Raw genomic sequence first — 15,438 nt, forward strand, 5'->3', positions numbered from 1 at the left:
AGTACATTAAAGTACTTAGAATTTCACGCCCCCGTGACACTCTCCCTGCTCAAGCCCCCCCCGCCTCCCTACGCACGTTCTGCTTGTGCCCCAAGGGCCAAAACCCCCCGTTTTTCTCTGCTGTTTGCAGCTGTTCACGAAACAGCAGTGGCCATTTTTTATCCTCCCCCTGGCCTGTGGCTGCTGTCATGCAGCTGCTCGTGGGAGATTCTTCCACCCCCTGCTTTCTGCGCTACTCGAGAAGCAGCCTGTGAGGGCTTTTTGCCCCACGGCTCTTGCCACCATAGTTACTATCAAACGTGTTTGATTGGCTTACCAAACGTTTGGAAACGTTCGAAAAACAGGCGTTTGGAAACTTCAATCAAACTTTGCTTTTAGTGCACAAGTTTGAAAATTTCAAATGTTTGAAAAACGTTTGAAAAACCCACGTTTGAAAAAACCCTACAGTCATAAAATATGCAAATTCGCGTCTTTTTCCACGCCCGTTTTGACGCCCATACCTACGCGACAACTTCCGTACCTCCTGCATTGGAAGCGACCCAGGCCCTAGGGTAACGGGTTACATGCTGCAGGCTGCAGCCTACTCTAGTCTTCTACAGCCTTGAGCCTACAGCCCACTGGTCAGTGGTGACTACTCTACACGCTACTCAAGAGTCAAGACTAGAGTCTAGACTGTAGGCTCTACTGGACTGTGCAGTCCCAGGCTCCAGCCCCCCCATGCTGAGTTCTCTCCTGTAAGGTAATTTTCTTGCTGCTGTAACCTGTTAGAACCTATCTTTGAAGCTTGAAAGTTGGCAAGTGAATGCTACAGCCTGTTGAAACTTGAAAGTTGAAACTTCCAGCTTCACTTATAAGTTATAATTATTTTTATTATCTTGACTCTTGTTTGAACTTTGCAGTCTGGAATTTGCAGATAGCTTCAGACCTTAGCCTTGCATTACTTTCAAGGTGCAAATTGCAATTAGCAGATATATCATATACGTTATAAGCATCCTTGCAGGCTGCAAGCTCTAGCCTCGAGTGAAGAGTCTCGACTCTCAACTTTCAAGTCTCTACCTTCTCACTGCTCAGGTAGTTTTAACTTTTAGTCTTTTAGAGGCTTCAGCCTTCAAAGTTCAATACCTCTATTTGAATTTTGCAGCTTGCTTCTTTAAATCAGCCCCTTGAACCTATTACATACAGGTTACATGGAAGTGGCAGTTATTTTGAGTCTACTAATTTATAAATTCTAACTTCTAAATTCTAAGTACTTGTAATTTGCAAATTGCAATGTCTTGCAGTTTCAAGTTTCAACTTTCAGCCCTCATCATGGGTAGGATCAAAGGAGCTGAGTGGGAGTATGTTGAGATTGAAGGTGATTCTGGAAAGGGGACAAGTGGAATGAAGAGATGCAAGTGTGTGTATTGTGGTCATGGTTACCAAGGAGGGCCACATAGAATCCGTGGGCATATTCTTGGCATTAAGTCCAGAGGAGTTAACCCTTGCCTAGCTCCTCCACCTGATGTGGTAGAAATATGCAAGCGGTTAGATGCTACAGCTGGTGCAGCAGTTTTGGTAGAAGACGATGGCAGTTTTGTGGAGATGGAAGGAGCTTCCGATATTGGGCACGAAGCAAGTAACAAGCGGCATAAGCTTCCAACCTATGGGAGCAAACAGCATACTCTTGTACAGTCTTGGCAAGTGGCTGCAAGAGAGAAGGCCATGAGTGCTTGCAGGAAATTCTTTTTTGCGGAGGATTTGTCTTTCAATTTAATTCGTAGCCCTTTCTTCTTAGACTTTGTCAAAGCAGTTGGGGAGGTTGGACCTTCATGGAAACCTTCTTCATATGAAACCTTCCGCACTAAAGGACTTAGGGAGGAGGTGAAGTCCATTAAGAAGGAGCTTCAAGTGGTGAAGGAGAAGTGGCCAAAGTATGGTTGCACAATAGTGTCTGATGGTGGCTGGTCAGACACTAGGAGGTGACCACTTATCAATTTCATGGTAACTTCTATCCATGGGGGTATTTTCATGAAAGCAGTGGACACTAGTGGCCACTTAAAGACAAGTGAGTACATCTTCACCATCCTAAAAGAGGTTATTGAAGAGGTGGGGTCAGAAAATGTAGTCCAAGTTGTCATGGATAATGCTTCCAATTGTGTGCTTGCTGGAGATATGCTTGAGGAGGACTATCCCCATATTTTTTTCACTCGTTGTACTTGCCACTGTCTTGACTTGCTATTTGAGGACATCGGCAAGTTAGATTGGGTGAAGCCTGTGCTTGACATAGCATAGATGATTATAACATTCATCATAAGGAAGCAAAGAGCTTTACATATGTTCCGCTCTTTGAGTGAGCATGAGTTGTTAAAGCCTTGTGACACTAGGTTTACCTACATGTACATAGTTTTGGGCAATTTAATAGATGTAAGGCAAGCATTGAGGAGGATGGTTGTAAGTGAAGAATGGACAAGATGGCGGACCTCCAAAACAGGAAAAGGCAAAAAAGTGGAAGAGCATGTCCTTGACAATGCATTTTGGGAGCAATGCCTTATCATAAAGAACTTGTGTGCTCCCATCTTGAAGCTTCTCCGTCTTGTGGATCGAGAGGGTGCAACCATGGGATTTGTTTATGAACTCATGGACAAGATGGTGGAGGAGCTTGATGCCATGAAGAATATTTCAGCGGATCGCGTGAACAAAGTACACGACTTATGTGTGTCAAGGTGGGCTTTTATGAGTCACTTGTAAGTTCTAACTGTAAGTTGTGGTATCATTTTTGTGCATTTTTTAAGTAGATACTTGATAGTTATTAGTAACTCATATACATCAATGATATTTTGTAACTTAGGTGGAATATGATGCACTCTCCCTTGCATGCTTCTGCATTCGTCCTTCATCCAGTTTGGAGAGGCAAGGGTCAGGAAACTGATCAAGAGGTGCAAAGTGGTTGGATGACCACCATTGAGCTGTATAGCAAAAATGATATGGAGCTGCAAGTAAGGCTTAAGTGATATGGCACATGCTTTAGGATGCATTTATGCAAGCTATAAGCTGTAGCAAAGTTTCTTGAATTTTAATTTCTGGTTGAAACTTGGAACTTGGGACTTGTTGTTGGCCATTTCAGACCAAATTGATAGACCAATTGAATATGTATCGTGATTGTGAGGGATCATTCTCACGTATGGCGCAAAGGACAAGTCACTCATGGTCACAGGAGTGAAGTGGTGGGAATCTTTTGGAGCTAGCACTCCATAGCTATAACGACTAGCCATCTGCATCCTTTCACAGGGTAGTAGTGCCTCTCCTTGTGAAAGAAATCGGTCCACATTCTCACTTATCCATACAAATAAACGGAATCGCTTGAAGCCCGCACAGATGGAGAGATTGGTATATGTGCATACAAATCTCCGTCTCACAAGAAACATCAAACAACGGGGTTTTCTCAAGATGGAGTTGAGTGAAGTCTTTTGGATCTTTCAAGTTTCAATCTCCTATCTCTCTTGGCTATTTTGAAGCTTCTTCAAGCTAGAACATAGAAGATTAAAGGCTTATCTTTCTTTCAAATTTCAGCTCACACTTGCTATGCTTGAGAAGGAACGTGATGTGGATCGCTTACTCACATTGGAGAAGTTGCGAGCTGAGCTAGAGGCTGAGCAGCCAATCACCACAGTGGATGTCGATGATGGGTTGCTTGATATGGACGAGGAGGATGACGAGGATGAGAATGAGGACGAGGATGAGGATGAGGATGAAGATGAAGATAAGGAAGAAGAAGAGACCCAAGACATACCAATGGAAGCAATAGCAAAGATTTGTTTGTTTAAAGCTTTTAGATGCTACCAACTATTTAGAAACTAGTTACTAGCCTTGACATGGGGACAAAATCACGTTTCATATTTTTCAGCTTGCAAGTTCTAACTTGTAAGCTGTTTTTTTTGAGAAAAAAGGTTTTGACTTTGTAATTTTGTTTTCAATTTATGGGCCTAAGTGCCAAGTTCCAACTTCCAAGCTTTGTAATTCAACTCTTTGAGAGTCAAAACTCAACATGTGACTGGTTTGGCAGTGGTAACTTGTAACTTGTAAGTTTGTAAGTTGTAAGTTGTAACTGGTTTTTGCTTTAAAAGTCTGAATTTTAATGAAATTACAAGCTTGTTAAGCTGTGTATTATTATTTGTAATGACACTGTCAAAATATGCAGCATAGCATATTTTTTTATTGAAATCACCATATCAAAAAAACCCACGTTTGGAAACTCTCTCTCATTTTTCAAACTTATCAAACGTTTGGAAACTCCAAACGTTTGGAACCCCCAAACGTTTGATTGTAACTATGCTTGCCAAATCTGGCTGCGGGGGCTTCTTTCTCCCCCCTTAACTTGGCTGGCTGCCAGTCCCCAATAGACTGAACCAAGGCATACTGGCTCGCTGCCAGTCCCCAATAGACTGAAGCAAGGCACACTGCCTTGCTGTATTCGCCCTGCTTGGGGATTTTTTGGGATTTCGCACCCTTCAGAAACCCCCTTCTTTCCTCTTGTTCACACCTTTTCCTTTTTCTCATCCCGCGCTGCCTTTTCCTTCTTTCCGCCCAGCAGGAGAAGATTTTTGTTTCGATTCTAGGGATTGAAACCTTGGTGGTGACTCTGTTTCTAGTTTGGCCAGAGGGGCTCTTGTGACAGCTCCCTCGATCATGGAGTACCTAGAGTCCCTGTGCAACAGGACTGCTCCTAACTGACAGTAAACACCCCTCAATTTGGTAGAATATGCAAGAAAGTTAGAGTAGTGAAGTACCTTCTGTTTTAGGAAAAGGTAGGAGTGGAAGGTCATGGGCTGGACCTACAACAGAGACTTGTGAGGGGCTGCACAAGGACAGGAGGAAGTCAATCCTTTTTAGAATTCAGCTGAGTATTGAACTTTTGCTGTATATTCTATTTCAGTAATGAACTATAAGTCATGAATGAATTGCCAAGTACAACTAGAGCCCTTATATAGGTATGGCCCAGGGCAGTACAAAGCACTATTGCTTATGGGATACCTCCTAGGATGCCACATGGCAACCTATGGTATCCCCTAAAAAAAAGAAAAAAACACTTACAAGCCAATAAAGGCCTTTCTACTAACTTTTAGCCTAAGTTTAGCCTAAGTAAAAAGTAACCCTCTGTTACAATCCTCCCTCCTCAAATAGAAATTTGTCCTCAAATTTGAAAAGGCTGTAACCTGGACATACAATGCTCCTTGTAAACCTGAACAGATCAATTCTGGTCATATCAGCTGAACAATGAAGTTTCTCACTCAAATACCTCCCTGTAGGCATGCTGATCTGTAAATGGATCATATAATATTCCCAAGAAATCAAGCAATCGGGTGGAAGAGCTATGCTGTCCAATATAACAGATCTGATCATATAATCCAGTGAGAGACATGCTGATCTGAGAAAGGATAGTGAATGCTGGCTGCAGCATGTCCATATATGCCATATAGCAAGAGAAAATCAAATCTGCTCATAAAGACGCAATTTTGACCATAGAATTCAGCTAAGCAATTGAGGGAACTGCTCCACAATTGTAGATGGCTGCCAAGAAGACTCCTCATCAGGTAGACCTCTCCATTTGATAAGATATTCCATGTAGGACTTGTTCCTCAACACATGATCTCTAAATCCAAGGATCTTCTCAGGTATATACTCAATTTGGCCCTCTTCATCCATAGCGGGTAGCTCTTCCATAACTCGCTCCTTAGGCCCCAAATACTTCTTGAGCAGTGATACATGGAATACTTTGTGTATTCTAGAGGATGGTGGAAGCTCCAACTCATAAGCCACTTCCCCAACTTTCCTCAAAACCTTGTAAGGTCCATAATACCTATGAGCAAGTTTAACATTGGTATTACCTTTCAAAGAAGCATGCCTAGACTTATGTAATCTGAGAAATACATAATCCCCTTCTTCAAATGAAGGTCTCTCCTATGCTCATCAGCATAATCCTTCATCCTTGCTTGGGCCCTTACCATATTATCTTTACATTGCTGTAATAGAGCAGCATGTGAGCCAAATCATCCTTGGTTTGCTGGCTTGTCAATGCTTGATCAATAATGGTTGATGGGACATGAGCTTTACAGCCAAACATGGCTTCAAAAGGGCTCATACCAATTGAAGTATGCTTGGTGGTATTATAACAAAATTCAGCTAGATGCAACCATTGATCCCACGATGCTTGGGTCTCAAAGCAAAAATGCCTTAGATACTCTTCCAACCAGCGGTTAACCCTCTCTGTTTGCCCATCACTTTGAGGGTGATCTGTTGTACTTGGGGTAAGAAGTGTTCCCATAGAACTGAAAGCTCTTGCCAAAAATGCCCCATGAACTTAGCATCACGATCACTCACAATCTCCTGAGGAAGTCCATGTAATTTAAACACATTCTCCATGAATTGCTTAGCCACCTTGGAAGCTGTAAATTGGGTCTTAGTAGGAATGAAGTGGGCAGCTTTAGTAAGTCTATCAACAACCACAAAGATGCTGTTCCAACCCTTAGAGGTCACTGGTAGACCTGTAATAAAGTCCATGCTGATATATGTCCATTTACCTTGAGGTATAGGTACAGGTTGTAGTAGACCAGCTGGCCTCAAATTCAACTCCCTGTTTTGTTGACAGGGCTTACAGCTTTGAACATAAGCAAGAACATCCTTCCAAAGCCCCTTCCAGTAAAAACTTTGTTTTACCTTATCATACGTCTTGTTGAGGCCTATATGCCCAGCCATAGGAGATGAGTGAAATTCCTGCAAGATTAGCAGCTTATAAGAGGAATTTTCAGTAAGAAATATTCTATCATTATACCACAAGAGCCCATTGTGCAACTTGAAATTGGGATATTGCTGACAGACAGGATCTTGCAAGTCTTGGAGCATAGCAGCTGCTTGAGGATCATTGAGATACTCTTCCTGAATGCCATGGATCCAATCTTTATAAACCTCAGTAATAGATGATAAAGTACAAGCCCATATCCTGGAAAGAGAATCTGCCACGATATTTTCTTTGCCCATCTTGTAATCTATGTCAAAGTCATAGTTTTGCACAATGGATAGCCATCTCCTTTGCTTGGGTGATAGAGAAGACTGAGATAGAAAATATCTAAGAGTCTTATGATCAGTCTTGACCTTGAAATGGCTGCCATAAATGTAGTGGTGCCACTTTTTGATTGCATGAAGTATTGCCAACATCTCTTGGTCATAAATGTGGAAACTTGACTCCTTGTCATCCAATTTCCGACTTTCAAAGGCAATAACTCCATGACTCTGCTTTAGGACAGCTCCAATGCCCCTTCCACTAGCATCAGCCTCAATTATAAAAGGTTGAGAGAAACCAAGACATACCAAGATAGGCGCTGAAGTTAATGCCTCCTTTAATGCTTCAAAGCTCTTATTGGCACTGTCAGACCATTGGAAAGCATTCTTTTTTAGAAGATCAGTGAGAGGAGCTGCCAATTTGGCAAAATGCCTTATAAACCTTCTATAAAATGATGCTAGACCAAGCAACCCTCTCAGCTGGGTGATATTCTGAGGTATAGGCCAATCCTTTACACACTTTACCTTGCCCTGATCAAAAACCAATACCAAAAGCCCCAAATGCTAGTTTTGCCCTAATTTCGTAGGTCAAATTTCTGAGAGAAAACTTGAAATTTCCCACTTGTTTAGGCGATCCTTATGCTAAGACTGAACCAAAGGGCCAATCAGGAGTAGAATTTCATAACATTACACCTGGATGGCTAGAAATTGCTAGAACCTTTGGCAACTAACAATTCTGCGCTAGCTGTTGCACTGAATTTTTGAATTTCTCAGTAACAAAAAACCAGATCACTATCAAACTTTATCAGTTGCATCCATGGAGCTGAGCGACCATATGCACTAAAGCTGACCCAAAATGGAGTTATAAATCTGAATTTCCGCAGCATTTCTTCTATTCCAGCCAATCGAATTTGCTCATATCTCCTCCATTTGAGCTCATATCTCCACGAACGTTTAGGAGCAGCACCTAGAGGCTATGGCGACCATAACAAGCTAGCTATGACAAGGTTTGGTGCATTCCACCTGCGACTGGAATTCGAGTGCAATATGGGGTCAAACCTTAGTAATTTCATAACTTCAGCACAGAGGGACGATCGGGAGATCAGGGGCTTTCCATTGATGCAAAAAGCCATAAAATCTGATGCACTTTGAAAATCAGGGTTTCCCAGAGCCTGCCACGTTACAGCTTACAACAAAGAGCACTTCTGGCCCTGAATTTTTGCACAGAGGTAGGCCCTAGGCTCAAGAGTAGATGCTCCAAATTTCAAAGTAGTTGGACAAAGAATTTCCCACAAAATCCCATGAAAAGTGCTCTGATACCAATGCAACAGGACTGCTCCTAACTGACAGTAAACACCCCTAAATTTAGTAGAATATGCAAGAAAGTTAGAGTAGTGAAGTACCTTATGTTTTAAGAAAAGGTAGGAGTGGAAGGTCATGGGCTGGACCTACAACAGAGACTTGTGAGGGGCTGCACAAGGACAGGAGGAAGTCAATCCTTTTTAGAATTCAGCTGAGTATTGAACTCTTGCTGTATATTCTATTTCAGTAATGAGCTACAAGTCATGAATGAATTGCCAAGTACAACTAGAGCCCTTATATAGGTATGGCCCAAGGCAGTACAAAGCAGTATTGCTTATGGGACTACCTCCTAGGATGCCACGTGGCAACTTATGGTATCCCCTAAAAAAAAGAAAAAAACACTTACAAGCCAATAAAGGCCTTTCTACTAACTTTTAGCCTAAGTAAAAAGTAACCCTCTGTTACACCTTGCCCGAGGAGATCCTTCTAGAGACCTTGGATAGGGGCAAGTTCCGACAAAGGATTAAGGTTGCACGATTCCGAAGGCAATGTGTTCGATGCAGACAAATGGGACACCTAGGGAGAGCCTGGCCCCACAGTGCAGGTCGGGCCTCCACCCAGTGCCAATCTCCTTCACGTCAACAGCAGGAGGGACAGCCCCCCCTAATCCAAACAGAGCAGCATGAGTCACAAACCCCTTGGGTTGATCCATGACCCCTTGGCTAGATTGTGGCTTCATCTTTCACAAACCCAACGCGCCCCTTCACCGGCTCAAGGCAAAACTCCCACAAGCCCGACACAAGAGGCTTCCCCATTTCTCTCTCAGTCTCCGAGACCAAAGGCTCATCAAGGCATCCCCTCTCACAGAGTTTTGGCAGTTGGGGCCCTGGACCTATCTCGGCATACCTGACGACTACCCCATGATTTGGAGATGTCGGTCATGATTTTGCAACCCCAAAAATGGGTTCCACTATAACAGTTGGGAGCCCTTCTTGTCCTTTCTGGGGCTTCAACTTCGTAGGCCATAGGAAAGTAGTGGTGGACCCTCTTCTCTTCCGCTTATCACGAGGGAGTAGATGTTTCACATGATGGAGGAGTTATTGGGAGAGCAAGGGAAGGAGTTGTGGATCGCCCATAGACACACGTCCACTTTTCAGCTTGCTTCATCGTGGGACAGAGGAGGTTTGGGTCTAGCAATAGCAACGATCTGAGGAGCATCTCAATCAGGTCACACACCGGCCAATGAATCAATGTGCCACCAGGCTAGGAGTAGAGACTTCTTTCCTGATGCAATGGGCACTGAGGGTAGGTATCGAATCAATAATGCCTTTGCTGAGATGTCGCACAAATACGGATTATTCCCCGCCCAAGCCCCCACTGAAGTCACAAAATCTATGATCGTTACATAAGCTTCCGCACGTAGGGCCTTGTTTGCCTCCCCCCCCCCCCCCAATGAGTTAGACCGATGTTCAACCACGAGCTCTGGTGGGACAAACGACCATTCTCTTGATCAAGCACACAAACTCAGATGCGGACATCACATGATGACCCCATCTCCTCCCAAGGAGAGGGATGAGATCTGGCCCCTAGCAGTGGGTTGAAGGGGGAGGGGGGTTGTATTTGAGTAGCCTAGTCCTTGACCCCCGATGTATTCAATCAGAGATAGCTCATAAGAGGATAGGTGGTATGTGTTGGGGTAAAGGCACATTGCCACCCCTTTATTAAAGTTAAGACATCTATGACTGTCTTAAGACAGTCATAGGATAAAACCTAATCCTAATAAAACTAATGAGTTTGTGGTGTGGCTCATCACTTCACACCCGCACATTTGGAGTCCTCTCTCTTTTCTCACTCTCTCTCCCTCTTGCTCTTCTTCCCCCTTCAGATCCTTCAACTGGTATCAGAGCCTACCTCTCCTACTCTCCCTACTCCACTCCCTACCCTAGCCTAACCACCCCCTCAACGAACTCCTCAACCTCGCATCTGCAGCAGGGCCAAGCGGCGCTGAACAGCGCCAGCAGCTGCAACAGCAGCTGCTAGCTGCTACAGCTGCGAGCAGGCAGGGCGGCAGCGCATCGAGCAGGCAGGGCGACGCAGCAGCGCGCCACTTCGCAAGGGGCAGCGCATCGCGCAGGCGCAGGCGCAGGCTCCTTTTGCACGCCGTACATCTGTACGGCCGTACATCCGTACGTTGGCCGTACATCCGTACATCCGTACGGACGGCCCTGTGCCGTACAGTACAGACTACCGTACTGTACGCAGACAGGCCCTTCAACTGAGCAGGGAGCTGCTTCCGATTTTTGCAGCAGGGAGGTACATTTTTTTTCGGGATCTGTGTCAAAGGATACTTTTCTCCTTGGATCTCGCTTTTGCACAGGTACAGCAAGTACGAAAGTACAACAAGTACATTTTTTGTTTGGGGAAGAAAGAGCACTCTGCTCTTCATTCCTCTTGATTCAGGATCATCTTTCAGTTCACAGAACTGTGTTTTCTTGAAAGTATAGCAAGTACCTTCATTTACCTCGTGCTTGAGGAAAAGAGAACCACAGTGTGTGGTTGATTGCACAGTTATTTTGTTCTGGGAAGGTAATGCCTTGATTTTGCAAGAGGACATATGCTTTTACTGGGTTTGAATCTCAGTTTACAGGTGAGCAGATCATAGGGCTTTTGCCCGGCAGGTGATGCTTTGTATGCCTTGAGGCAGTGTGGTGCCAGAGAGCACACATTTGTCTTGATTTCCGCAGTGTCGAGGTGACATTTTCTTGCAGGTCACATTTCTTGTGCAAAACTCAGAGAACCTCAGTTGAGCCACGCTTGGCCAGGGCGCATCGAGTTTACTCGGTCCCTAACTGTCCATCGTTGACAGTGCTCAAAAGGTTCCTCATTCAGTGTTTGTACGTTGGGATCTATGCATGTCATTTTTACACAGGACAGTATATGCATTACACTGTTGGTTGATTTTGTCAGAGAGACTTTCATATTGCATACTACCTCAGTGTTGAGGTGTTTTTCACTTGGTTCAGGTGTCAGATCAAGGGGCTTTTGCCCAGATTTTGTTTGATAGCACTTGGGTCCCCGACAGAGATCTTCAGATGCATTTTATCCCCTTGGCAGAAGGGTGATTGCTTGGGATTTATCCCATTTTCTGTTGCAGGTTTTGTGACAGGCTGAAGTGTCATTTTTTTTTTGGGTGTTTGCCAAGTGGTTTATGCATATTAACTCAGTGCAATACCTCATCTGAGGTGGGAGAAGTGATCAGTACAGCCAGTACAGCAGTGTTTACAGCAGTGTTTGTGCCTTGTCAGCTGATTATGCACTGTTAAGCTGCAGCATTCTGAAATTACTGTTTATGCCTCTTTGAGCACGGTACAGTGTGTCAGAAGGTACAGTATTTGCAGGATCATTTACTGTTTTGCTGCAGATTTTCCTGACAGTAAAAAACAGCACTATTGTGAGTGCCCCTGGCTCTTAATAGAGCAGGTTTTTTTTTTTCTGAGAAATCAGAATTTTTTATTCAGTCTTTTTACTTCCAGTGAGTCAGATACTTTCCTTATCTGATATGGCATCAGGGGGAAGTGATTCTTCAATTCTGAACATAAAGAAACTGGAAGGAGCACACAATTATGCATTATGGGCAGAACAGTGCTTGAATGTACTTCTATTAAAGAAGATTTCTAAGCCCATAAGAGTGAAGGGTGTCAAGCCATCTGACATGGCAGCTGATGACTGGGAAGAGCTTGATTTGTCCGCAAGGGCAGCTATCATGCTCACTATTTCTGACACTCTTGTGTTCAATGTTCAGGCTGAAAAGACCTCTTATGGTCTATGGCAAAGGCTAGAAGAATTGTATGCCCAAAAGAGCTCAGCCAGTAAGGTTTATTGGTTGAAGAAGCTGGTTGATCTTCGCATGAAGGAAGGTACAGCTATAACCTCACACTTGAGTGAGTTCAATGCCATCTTTACACAGCTGATTGCACAGGGATTGAATCTTGATGAGGAGTTCAAGGCTACTTTCTTGCTGTGTACCCTCCCTGAGAGTTGGGACACTTTCAAGACCACCCTGTCAAATTCGAATGTCACTCTTATTTATGCTGATGTAGAGAGCTCTCTCCTTATGGAGGAAATGAGCAGGAAGAATAATGCGAGCAGCAAGTCTTCAAATGCCTTGCAGGTACAGGATAGAGGCAAGACTCAGCAGAAGGGGAGATCTACTAGTAAGTCCAAATCCCACAGTCAGTCCCGTGGCAAAAAGGATATTGAATGCTTTTATTGTGGCAAGAAGGGACATGTGAAGTCTAAGTGCTTCAAGTTCATACGGGATCAGAAAGCGAAGAAGGCTGAAACAAAGGATGCAGGCAATGGAAGCAAAGGCAAAGGCAAGGCCAAGGCAGATGACTTAGATGCAGTGAATGTTGCAGCAGAGGACAGTGACAGTGACATACATGATGTTTTATGCTCTTCTGCTGTAATAGCACATGCTTTGGTTATTGATGGCCATGACATGCACACCTGGCTCTTGGATTTAGGTGCTTCTTTTCATGTTACTCCTCATAGGGAGTGGTTTACTTCCTACACAGGTACTCATGGAGTTGTTCATCTTGGGAACAACTATGCATGTCAGATTGCAGGGATTGGCAGTATACAGATAGTATTTCCTGATGGACGCATATTCATGCTTGATGGTGTCCGCCATGTGCCGCAAATCAAGAAAAATCTGATTAGCACTGGCTTATTGGATGACAGTGGTTACCACACCACATTTGGGGATTCCAAATGGGTGATTACTGATGGCCAGGCTGTAGTGGCTGAGGGTTTTAAGAGTGATACCTTGTACCCTCTTTATGTTTCCAGTGTGGGTAATCATGTTGTTGCCATAACCGAGCTGCCAAAGGTTTCATTGTGGCATAGCCGGTTGCGACACATGTCTGTTAAAGGAATGCAAGAACTGTCACGTTTGGGTTATCTGCCGTCTCTTTCTTTTTCAGATTTGCCTACTTGTGATCATTGCATATTTGGCAAGCATTCTGTGACTCCTCATAAGAGGAGAACTCCCCAAAATAGAGCACCACTTGATCTAGTGCACACTGATTTGTGTGATGCCACAGTTATCACTAGGGGGTGCAAAATATTTTATTACTTTCATTGATGATGCCACACGCAAAGTGTGGGTCTCTTTCTTGAAGCATAAGGGCGATGCCTTAGATGCTTTCAAGAAGTTTGTTGCTCAGGTTGAGAATCGCACAGGTCGCAGGCTGAAATGCCTCAGATCCGATAATGGGGGTGAGTATGTGTCACATGCTTTTGTGCAGTTTTGCCAAGCTAAGGGCATCAAACAGGAACTCACAGCTCCTCATAATGCATCTCAAAATGGTGCAAGTGAGCGGATGAATCGAACTATTCAGGAGAAGGTTCGATGTATGTTGTCTTATGCTACATTACCCCATGGCTTTTGGGCAGAAGCCGTGCAAACAGCAGTTCACATTATTTGAAAGTGCCAGAGGAGGTGTGGTCTGGCAAGCCACCTTCATATAAGCACTTACGTGTATTTGGCTGCGAGTGCTTTGCTCATGTACGCAAAGAACTGCGCACCAAACTGGATCCAAAGTCTATCAGATGCATCTTTATGGGTTATGGTGACGAAGGTGAAATGGGGTACAGGTTATGGGATCCCATTGAACGGAAGATTATACGCAGCAATGATGTCATCTTTAAAGAGGATAGTGTACACAAGGAACCCGTGCAACCTGTGGAATACAGGAGGGTTATTTATGATGATGTTGGACATCAAAGAATGCCCATTTATATGCAGCAGCAGGCTGCTGCAGATAACCCTGTTCAAGAGGGTATACAGGCTGAAAATCAGCCAGATAATTTTGCCAATGATGCACCACTAGATATGCCAGCAGATGGGGCTGTAGAACAGCCAGATATGGTGGTACAGCCACCCGTCATGCATGAAGAACAGGCTGGACAGCAGCCTAATCCGGAACATTTTGTTAGGAGGAGCACCCGTGTACAACGGCCTCCTGCCAGGTTTGTTCCAGGAGCCAATAATGTGGCTGATTTTATCATGCTGACAGATTGTGGTGAGCCTTCCAGCTTCAAGGAAGCTATGGAAAGAACAGAGAAAAAGAAGTGGGAGAAAGCCATGCAGTCAGAAATGGACTCCCTACTTCAAAATGATACATGGGACTTGGTGCAGTTACCTGCAGGCAGAAAGGTTTTGCCATGCAAGTGGGTTTACAAAGTCAAAGTGGATTCAAATGCTTTACCGAGGTATAAGGCCAGATTGGTTGCCAAGGGATTTAAGCAGGAGAAGGGCATTGACTTTGATGAGATCTTTCCCCCTGTAGTCAAGATGACTACTTTGAGAGCAATGTTAGCTCTTGTTGCTCATGACGACATGGATTTATGTCAGATGGATGTGAAGACAGCTTTTCTTCACGGAGATCTCCATGATGAGATCTATATGAGTCAGCCAGAGGGATATGCTGTTAAAGGGAAAGAGCAGCTTGTGTGTAAGCTCAAGAGGAGCTTGTATGGACTCAAGCAGGCGCCAAGAGAATGGTACAAGAAGTTTGATGCCTTCATGCAGTCCCAAGGGTATCATAGGTGTGAGACCGATCATTGCTTGTACACCAAACGGGCAAAGGATGGCAGTTTGATGCTACTCATTCTATATGTGGATGACATGCTTATTGCCAGTAAATCTCAGCATGAGATTAGTGCTTTGAAGAAACAACTGCATAAGTCTTTTGACATGAAAGACTTGGGTGATGCAAATCATATTCTTGGCATGCGGATTACTCGTGACAGGTCCAAGGGACTTTTGTTTCTGTCACAGAAAGAGTACATTGACAAAGTACTGCAGCGCTTTAAAATGGAGGGGGGGAAGTCTATTAGTACCCCGTTGCCTCCACATTTAAAACTCAGCAGTAAAGACAGCCCCAGATCAGATGATGATAAGGCTGAAATGGCCAAAGTTCCGTATGCATCTACAGTTGGATCTTTGATGTATGCCATGGTTGCCACTCGTCCGGATATTGCTTTTGCGGTGGGAGTCATCAGCAAGTATATGGCAAATCCAGGCAAGAGGCACTG

The 15,438-nt window shown here is 44.1% G+C and overlaps 1 protein-coding gene and 1 pseudogene across 7 annotated transcripts in view; one reads left to right on the top strand and one right to left on the bottom strand.

Moving 5' to 3' along the window:
* LOC147903789 (chromatin modification-related protein EAF1 B-like) overlaps window positions 1-15,438 on the bottom strand; it is a 96,008-nt gene that overhangs the window by 40,442 nt on the left and 40,128 nt on the right. The window lies entirely within an intron of this gene.
* LOC147903790 (uncharacterized) lies at window positions 1,309-2,990 on the top strand (annotated as a pseudogene).

The sequence above is a fragment of the Dipteris shenzhenensis genome, chromosome 3 (genome assembly GCF_047967505.1).
Source record: "Dipteris shenzhenensis isolate YYH24624 ecotype China chromosome 3, Dip_SZ_1.0, whole genome shotgun sequence".
NCBI lineage: Eukaryota > Viridiplantae > Streptophyta > Polypodiopsida > Gleicheniales > Dipteridaceae > Dipteris > Dipteris shenzhenensis.